The 10,341-nt window shown below is 34.5% G+C and overlaps 1 pseudogene; it reads right to left on the bottom strand.

The window, feature by feature from the left end:
• Positions 1–259: 259 nt before the first annotated feature.
• On the bottom strand, positions 260–2,078 carry LOC128170615 (uncharacterized; annotated as a pseudogene).
• Between the last annotated feature and the right edge of the window lie 8,263 nt (positions 2,079–10,341).

Here is a 10,341-nt window from a genome sequence, read left to right as displayed (position 1 = left end):
AAGACTTCAATTCTAGGTTGAATGATGACCTTTTATTTCATCATGACGTCGACATTGCGTACTATTTATGTTGACGTCAAAATTGTTAAAACTGTTGAGATAATCGGCATTGCAATATAAAAGATGTCTTTGACTTTTGCTAATCACATCGTACAAATGAACATATTATTAGAGTGATTCATAAATTACTTATAAAAGCCATACACTTTTAAAATATTCGATAAGATACAACGTAATTATTCAATTGATTATTGATGGAGTTTAATAGTTGTTAAAAGATGACAGCCGGGGCAATTTATTCCTCAGTGTGGGTGGGTGGACACAATTGATCTTGACATCTTGGTCGTAAAAACGGTCTAACTTTTTTGAAAAGATACTGAGTTCTTTCCCTGGACAATCCAGGAGGTGTTAGCTCTGTGGGTAATTTTCCAGGAATCTGCTGAAGTCCAGAAGGTTTAATTATCTTAATTCTTTTTTCCATTGCATCACTATTTTCCTTAACGAAAACAAATCATGCGTGGTCAGCACAAAATCGAAACGAATGGTATTTAGATATACCAGGCAAAGAGGTGAAAAATTGTTCCAAAAACTCTTTCCAGTTGTAGTACTTCCACGTAGAAGTGTCTCCTCCACTTTCATATAGAATTCCTTAATTGTTGAAGACGAACGCTCAACGACTTGCTGAAGTTCACTCATACTGTCACAATCCGATCGACGGAACAGCTTTTTTGCACGTGCAAAACCTGCATCAATCAAACACCGTGTATGGCCAACTACCTGCATCAAATACGCAATTTGATGGTGCAATCCAGTGATCACTCGCCATGCCAAATAAGCGATTACAAATTTGTTCTTGTTTTGACCTGAAAATAAATTGTTACATCGTTATTTAACATCAGACAAAAGGCGAGAAAAGATATATTCTCTCTAAAAATTTCAAATGAAGAGAGAGAGAGAGAGAGAGAGAGAGAGAGAGAGGGAAAGAGAGAGACATAAAAAGAGAGAGAGAAAGAGATGGTGATAGAAAATACCTGCACAATTGTCAGCATGGAGCAAGCACTCTTTTTCTCCATAGCCATATGTGTTAAGGCCATGATGCAATAAGGAGATAACTGTGTTTGGCCCATGAGATCCCGTACCAAGCGTCTCATTTTCCCCTATCAAGTAATTACATTGTGTAGGTATATCGTCAAACGAAAACCGAATATATGTACTTTCTTTAAACTGAGAAAATAAAGTGGTCCAATTTGCCGAGCATGATGAGGTAATTAAAGCAACATTTTGGCTAAAATCAAATGTGTAGTGAACTTTGGTAAAATCAGAGGATAAGGGCGGTATGTGGTGTCCCTGTCTATCTGCATTTTGTAATTCTTCTAGCGAGTCTTTTACAATTTTCTTGTAGATATCTCTTTCCTTTTGCGCTACATCAATGTGAGTTTGAAATTCATTTAGAGCCGCCAATTTCTCTTCTTCCATGCATGCGTCAAGCACCTGCTTCCTCAGCAGTTCACATCTGTGACAAACGTCAAAGCGTGGACCACATATCTTAATGTGGGAACAGCAGGATGTCCAAGTGTTAGTGAATGTGTGGTACTCCACTTTCCTAACATCATCTGTTTCGCATGCTGACTTGTATAAACTGTGAATTCCTTTCTTTGAGGAGTCACAAGGGAGAAAAATTGGAGGCTCGTCATCCCTACCTCTGAGGGCCGCAGGCTGGGGTAGACCATGTTCCTCGGCGTAGCCAATGATAAAATTTACAACTCGCTGTACATCATCAAAATTGACCGCGTGTTTGGGTTTCCTTCCTAGATTTCCATGTTGTATTGGAACTGCACCCTTTTCAGAATAATGTTTTAAAATATTGGAAAGAGACTTCTTCCCAACATCAAACAAACTTTGGAAAGCTGATCTACAAATTTTCTCATGTTTAAAACTATAGTGGTACGAATTTCGAGATCTTGAACCCTTTCGGGTGAAAGCGGACGAGGCAGTATTAATAGAACCCATGATATACGCATCTTTCACATATTTTATCCATTTCTCTTACATTGAATATATGATCAAGAATTACTGAATCCTCAAACTTTGAAAAACATTATTGTATCTTTCATTATCAAAAAATTTCCTTTTAATTCTGGTGACTTTTCCAGGTGTGTTATTCTACCTTAACAAGGAGAGTGACATCTTAGTTTAAGAAATCGTGTTCATTCCTTTAAACTTTTTACAATTAGATAAGATGAATTCAACATATGACGAAAGTAATAATGAATAATCAACTCTTGTACTTTTCAGGTGAACATAGGTATACTCTATACCTGTGCCCATTAGAGGACCCCTTAATTATCTAATTGTCTAATCTTCTACACTCACATATACGTGTATCATTAATTTTGTTTTCACAAATATCATAACATGCATTTCTTGCCTGCCCCTCCATTATAAAAAAGATAAGAAGGTCATTCGATGAAAATCAAAACCGTCACACAAATTTACCTTATTTTAAGATTATTTCAAGGAGACGGACAATCGTTTGAAAATTAATCCCAGGGGTTTGTCACAATTTAAAAAAAAACGTCGGATGAAACTTACATACAAATATGTTTTACTACTTCTTTTTTAAAAAAAAAAAAATAACACTAATTTTTCTGTATTTTTGGGGATACAATGCATATACATGCAATGGGCCCCACTTCTATAACTGAAAAGTAAATATAACTTGACGCAATCTCGGTGCGAGCAACGAATAGGTCTTCCAGACGAAATTTAAAACCCTAAACTCTAAACTACAAACGTTGTCATTAAACACTTCGTTGCATTTGCAATTGCAAAGCGGAAAACCATGATAAAAAAAAGAAAAAAACGTGTTCCTCTCTTGATACTCTGACATTTCAAATAAAACATGACAATAACAAAAAAGAGACATTTCAACGATATATCCGAGATATCGCAATATAAGAAACGCAATAATCATCTCGATGATTTACCATGAGATTTTAATCCTGGGTAGAATTTTTGAAAAAAAAAATAAAATATATACTATCATTAATTAGAAAGTTTTAAAAAATACAATTTTGTTTGGTTCCGGTGACGACTGGACATGCCGGATAAATCATTGATACCTTTGCTGCACATCTACATGTTTAAGTCTATCATATAGCAAATCTTGGTTACTCAATCAGTTTCCGTTATTGAGTCTTGCACAGTCAAAATCAGAAAAAATTCTTAAAATATCTGAGATACCTCAGTAGAAAAAAGCAATACTCATGTATTTACCATTACACTAATGCGCTGAAAAAAAAGTCTGGAAAATTCTTTCGAAAATTATAAAAGCAAAAAGTACAATTTTGCTTGCTTCTGGTTACGACCAGAACTGACAGACAAGTTATTGATACGTATTCTGCACATATTCATAAAAAGGTCTATCATAAAGCAAAAATTGGTTGCTCAATCACTTACTGTTTTTGATATATCGCGCGTACAAAATCAGAAAAGAAATATATCAAATAGATATCTGAAATATCTCAAATGAGGATAACGTATATTTCATTAGAAAGGATCTAAGATAGATAGAATTTTTCATTAAAAAAGCCGATTTTTGATGTCACCTTCGGCGACTACTGAAGTGATGGACCTATAGTTAACTGATACAATGTATCTATTCTACACATTTACATGTTAAGGTCTATTTTTATAGCAATGATTGGTTGTTCAGTCACTAGACTTTATTGAGATCTCGCGCAGACAAACTCAGAAAATTAACATCTCAATAAGATCTGAAATATCTCAACAGAAGAAATGCACTTTTCAAGTATTTGCCATTTCAACACTGTGTAATATTTTGAAAACAATCTGGAAAATTCTATTGAAAATTACAATAATAGAACATAGAATTGTGTTTGGTACCCGGGACAACTGGATTTTACAGATAAAAATACATAAACAACGTCGTGTCCTTACTTTAAACGCTCTATATACGTTGTCTTCGGAAACAAATATCGTTTTGCACTAAAATTTTCAGATCTAAAGCAATATATGTAAATATAATACACTTCGAAATTTTGTCATTACAGCGAGTTTTCATGATTTTATTGCAACTGTGACACTACTTTTGGAGCAACCCTCGTATCAATCCCACAGTGTTGTGTATTTGGTGATCTGAAAAGTGTAAGTGTCTCCGAATGTTATTCATGTCTCATTTAACGTTAAGCTCGAATGATGTAGAGATTATTTGACTGATAATTTTTTTTTCTTTGATCACTAGCTCCGATCAAAGAATGTCATTTTTAGCGTAAATGTGTCCGAATTTAAATTAATGTCTCATTTAACGTTAAGCTCGAATGATGTAGAGATTATTTGACTGATAAATTTGTTTTTTCTTTGATCACTAGCTCCGATCAAAGAATGTCATAATTTTTCTCCACCTTTCCCTTTAAACTAAATCATTCTTTAATTTTTCATGTAAAGAAATGCATCTAATTTTGTGAGGCGTTGAAATGTGAAGTAGTAAAACAAATTAAAATGGTGCCTTAATGGCGCTCAGACAGCAATCTGAAAATAATTGCTAGACAGTTTACAAATATATTTCTGCACCAAAACGCTTTGTATCATAGCAATTTTATCACAAATAATATACCTTCTATCTTTTTTTGAAACCTTAAAAGAGAGAGAGAGAGAGAGAGAGAAAGAGAGAGAGAGAGAGATTATAACTTAACAAATTATCAGACTTTTAATCCTTTTTTAAACACATTACCTTCAGTCAGTCAAAAGATGCTTTTTAATTATAAGTACATTGTACATGTATCATATAATTAATTTCTGTTGTCTGTTCACGCCCTTATAGTTACCACAGTTACGTATACACTACTAAGTATATTGTGAATGTATACCCTCTGTCCAGGTAATGTGCGACCTTTTAGTAATTACCTAAAATAATGATGGACTCTACCTAAAGACGTATGAATTGTTACTATATTATCAAATGTTCCTGATCTATTGAAAATTTAAACAAAGCACGAGAAAAAAAAGACAATATTGTTTGTGCAGAACACCACAGTGGAGCCTTTTTTCTCTCTCAGATTAGGGGTTTATTCTGATTAGGTAAGGTGTGAATGCCTGCAGGGCTTCATTTACCCGTGTGTACGTGTCGTGAAATCCTCCGCTAATCCGTATACACCGAAAGAGATTTAAAAAAAACGGGACTAGGTGTTAATAGTGTGTTCAAATTATTGTAAAAATACTCATGTTTTTATTTTTTTTTACTCCGATTCGCAAACAATTTTTCAAAATCTAATCCGCTATCAATATTTAATATTCCACAACATAATTTAATGATATGGCTATACTGTGATGTACCATACGCTAATAGCCGAGTGGTTTATATAAACAATGACATATTTTAGATACATGTAAATGCACATGAGCAAAAAGAATAATAACTCTGAGATAAATTGCAATAAGTGACTACGGGTAGGACCTTTTCTTATAGGGGAAAGCCGGACCTTAAATGCTCACATTAAAGGTCCGGCCGGACCATTTTACGAACCAGACCTTAAATTATACGACACCGGACGCCGACGCCAGGGGTATAGCATATGCTCCCATTGACTTCGTCTCGGTGAGCTAAAAGGCGAAAGCGCGAAGATTCGAAGGCGAGAGTGCGCTCGAAGTTGCAAAGGCGAAGAAGCGATAGTAGTATCACTTCTTCGCCTTCGGAACTTAGCACTTTCGTCTTCGTATGTTCGCGCTTCGCCGTTGCATCTTCTATATTCTTCATATTGTTCATGAATTATACTTGCATTGAGGATTTCCACAATACAAACTGCTGGGTTTACAAGTTCATCACCCAGAATTAATGATGAAACCAAAATTATGAAAAGTTTACTCCACTGTTAGGCATTATAACCAAGCTGAAGTTAGTAGGCACTGACAGCAGCCATTACGCCAGTAGAGGTAAACGGCCAATAAGGAAAATCGTCAACGTACTGAGAGTACTCGTACAGAAAGTATATTTTACTTTATCCTCGGCATACTTTAGTAACTTGAGTCAATATCAAGATGATTAATGCATCAATAGTTTGTATGAGCATTGGTAACTTTGGATACAATAAAGATCGTGTGATCAAAATCAAGCGGGATATAAACCCCTAACATGGGCCTTAACCTGTTATCAACGCTTTTAGAAACAACTACTTTTATTGTAAATAAAAACATTGTTGGGAACAAATTTTGTAATTATTCATGGGACGTATGTGTCAACTTTATATCTCTTTGTAAATCAAGCTGGCATTATAAATGTATAATAAGCAGATGTACGCATGCAGGGGGTATATCCATTAACACCCCATGGTCTAGTTACCCAGGTTGTTTAATAGTCTGAAATTTGCATTTGCGCACAACAGGGTCACCGAGTGTTAGGTGTCAAATATGTTTTCACCATAGTTCAATTAACACGTCTAGCATTCGAATATCTTTATTTAACTATTGTCGTAATATATCATGTCAGATGTGAATATTATCTCATAACTATTTTTTCTGTTCTGGCTGCTGGACGCAAAAATTTTTTTACTCCGATTCGCAAACAATTTTTCAAAGTCTAATCCGCTATCAATATTTAATATTCCACAACATAATTTAATGATATGGCTATACTGTGATGTACCATACGCTAATAGCCGAGTGGTTTATATAAACAATGACATATTTTAGATACATGTAAATGCACATGAGCAAAAAGAATAATAACTCTGAGATAAATTGCAATAAGTGACTACGGGTAGGACCTTTTCTTATAGGGGAAAGCCGGACCTTAAATGCTCACATTAAAGGTCCGGCCGGACCATTTTACGAACCAGACCTTAAATTATACGACACCGGACGCCGACGCCAGGGGTATAGCATATGCTCCCATTGACTTCGTCTCGGTGAGCTAAAAGGCGAAAGCGCGAAGATTCGAAGGCGAGAGTGCGCTCGAAGTTGCAAAGGCGAAGAAGCGATAGTAGTATCACTTCTTCGCCTTCGGAACTTAGCACTTTCGTCTTCGTATGTTCGCGCTTCGCCGTTGCATCTTCTATATTCTTCATATTGTTCATGAATTATACTTGCATTGAGGATTTCCACAATACAAACTGCTGGGTTTACAAGTTCATCACCCAGAATTAATGATGAAACCAAAATTATGAAAAGTTTACTCCACTGTTAGGCATTATAACCAAGCTGAAGTTAGTAGGCACTGACAGCAGCCATTACGCCAGTAGAGGTAAACGGCCAATAAGGAAAATCGTCAACGTACTGAGAGTACTCGTACAGAAAGTATATTTTACTTTATCCTCGGCATACTTTAGTAACTTGAGTCAATATCAAGATGATTAATGCATCAATAGTTTGTATGAGCATTGGTAACTTTGGATACAATAAAGATCGTGTGATCAAAATCAAGCGGGATATAAACCCCTAACATGGGCCTTAACCTGTTATCAACGCTTTTAGAAACAACTACTTTTATTGTAAATAAAAACATTGTTGGGAACAAATTTTGTAATTATTCATGGGACGTATGTGTCAACTTTATATCTCTTTGTAAATCAAGCTGGCATTATAAATGTATAATAAGCAGATGTACGCATGCAGGGGGTATATCCATTAACACCCCATGGTCTAGTTACCCAGGTTGTTTAATAGTCTGAAATTTGCATTTGCGCACAACAGGGTCACCGAGTGTTAGGTGTCAAATATGTTTTCACCATAGTTCAATTAACACGTCTAGCATTCGAATATCTTTATTTAACTATTGTCGTAATATATCATGTCAGATGTGAATATTATCTCATAACTATTTTTTCTGTTCTGGCTGCTGGACGCAAAACATTTTCATGAACTTTGTTTAACCCACCCACCCACATTCCTTTAAACATACGATATAGTATGTAAGATTTTTTCCCCATATTTTCATATGAACATTGTTTATTTGTGAGGTGGCGGTTTTTAACCCCACCTTTGCAAAATTATTGTCATTTATTCAATGATTTTTTATTATTTACTCTGTTGTTTTCATTCTAAAACAATACAAATGTAATTCGTTGAATAAACGACCTTTAATGCAATAACTTGTTTAATTTTCTTTGCAAATAAACTTGGACTCATTGGATTATGATAATGTACAGGTTTTTCTGGTGTATGGTGGATTTCCTTTACTGGAAAAATGTGGTTGTCAAAAAATCTTTTCTTATCATAATCGATCAGTGTTTATTATCTATTAGGATTTACTATAGTCAGGTACTCTTCACAAATTTGCTCTAAAAGAATAAAGTCTATTCATGATCACAAAACAACATTACAACAAATGTTTAGAATATTGATGTTCTTGTATTACGTAGAAGAAAACAAAACTAACGCAGAATGACTTTTGTTAAAAATCACTTTCCCCAAGAAATGTAAATAAGAAGTATTCATATTCCTGCGTTACCTGCCCCCTTAGTCTTTTTCCATAAAGATATATACATGTATCATTCTTCGATTGACAATTCATTCATCAATGAATATTATATCATTACAACAATTATTCTTTCATGATTATTGTTCGTTAATTATCACACAATATCCTCATTGAATATGAATATTTTTTTATTTGCGTCATTTTCCGCCGTATGTCGACGAGAGAAGTAACGTAACTGTTAACAATCAATTTGGGGCAATGTCAGAGCGTTTTGCTTGCTACGGATATGAAAAACTATATACAGCGATTTATTTACAAGTTCGGTGTTTATAACTTTAAAATAAGTTGAACAGAGTGAAAAATTAAGCAATTTCAATGTCATATCTTGGATACGGGGTAACCAATTTCTATTCATGTTTACAGGTGAGGGGGGTCATTTTTTTTATGGGGGTCATTTTTCTTCATGTTTAACATGAAGAAAAATAACCCCTGGGTCTTTTTTCTTCAGAAAAATCCAGTTATTCTTCGGCAAGGGGGGTCATTATTCTACGTAGAAAAATGACCCCCGGTCATTATTTTACGGGGGTCATTATTCTTCATTACACCGGAACGGCCACAGAGGCGTCGAGCTGACATTTTCTTTTATATAGAATGATACAATAACTCATCATAATTGCAAAAATCGAAGAAATTTCAAAGTTCAAAAATATATTTTTTTCTTTCTGCTTCAAAGAGTCTTTGAACAACTTTCGCAGGTTCATAATTTGAATACATTAACAGTGTGTCCCTAATTATAATAATAAAACCATAAATTTGTTGATTTCAATTCCCGTTTGAAACAAGATTTCCTATGGTATGGTTGTTTACAAACAAATCCACAACACGTGCTATCTAAAATGCTCGACCAAACCAACTGCATTATCGAGTTTATTGTTTGGAACGAAATTACTAGATACGTTTATCGCTTACATTTATTTTGGAGACCGTGCCCGATAACATTAATTTACATCTAAAATGTTTTTTCTATCGGGCACGGTCTCCAATTAAAATGTAAGCGATAAAGCACATAGGCCTGATTGTATTCATCCGCAATTTCTTGATTAAGCAAATTTATTTTTATGCAATGAGTTGTCAATCACCAGAGAGGCAAAGTTGGGTTTTTTGTACACAATTTAGTTGAATAAATGGAAAAAAATATCTTGTAATACGTTTAATACTTTAAGGAACTTATTTCTTATGACCATTTAAAAGGCGGTGCAGAGCATGAATTTTTGGACGATTGCCAATCCAGACGATCGCTAGAAGGCTGCCGAGCATTAGCTCGACGCCTTAAAAACAGTTTTTGTAGCAATTTACTATCTAAAAATGTTAATGTACCCAATAATTAAAATAAGTCCGAATAATTGCCATCAAACCTGACTTAGCTCAAAAACTGATTCAAACTGATCACATATTAATGCAAGATCTCTCTCTCTCTTTCTCTCTCGCAATTTTAATGCTACACACTACATTTGTTGATTTTTTTGAAATATTGAATATAATATGTTGTACTTATGTGATTTTTACAATTAGGATACCCAGTTTAAAAGAGGCGGCCATTCAGTTTGCTTGAACAGAGCGAGAGTAGCAAACGAATTTCGACTTTTGATTGACAACCCTTAATGAAAAAGCAATTTTTGTTTTGTAAATCACATACCAGTTTTTAGATTACTTGTAGTTTTTCTTTAATGCATTTTGACAAAATTTCAGGTACAAACGTGATAGAAGCCGGTTGGCACTTTATTACGTATGTTTATTGCCTGCATACACGATACCTTCTTTTCTATTTTTAATCGGGATTTACAAAGAACAAGTAAGTTTATTTCCTTTGCAACTTGTTGCGAAGAAGATATATTTTTGTTGTTGGG

The sequence above is a fragment of the Crassostrea angulata genome, chromosome 2 (genome assembly GCF_025612915.1).
Source record: "Crassostrea angulata isolate pt1a10 chromosome 2, ASM2561291v2, whole genome shotgun sequence".
Taxonomy (NCBI): domain Eukaryota; kingdom Metazoa; phylum Mollusca; class Bivalvia; order Ostreida; family Ostreidae; genus Magallana; species Magallana angulata.
The sequence above is the reverse complement of the archived record's forward strand: the minus strand, read 5'-3'. Positions and strand labels throughout refer to the sequence as shown.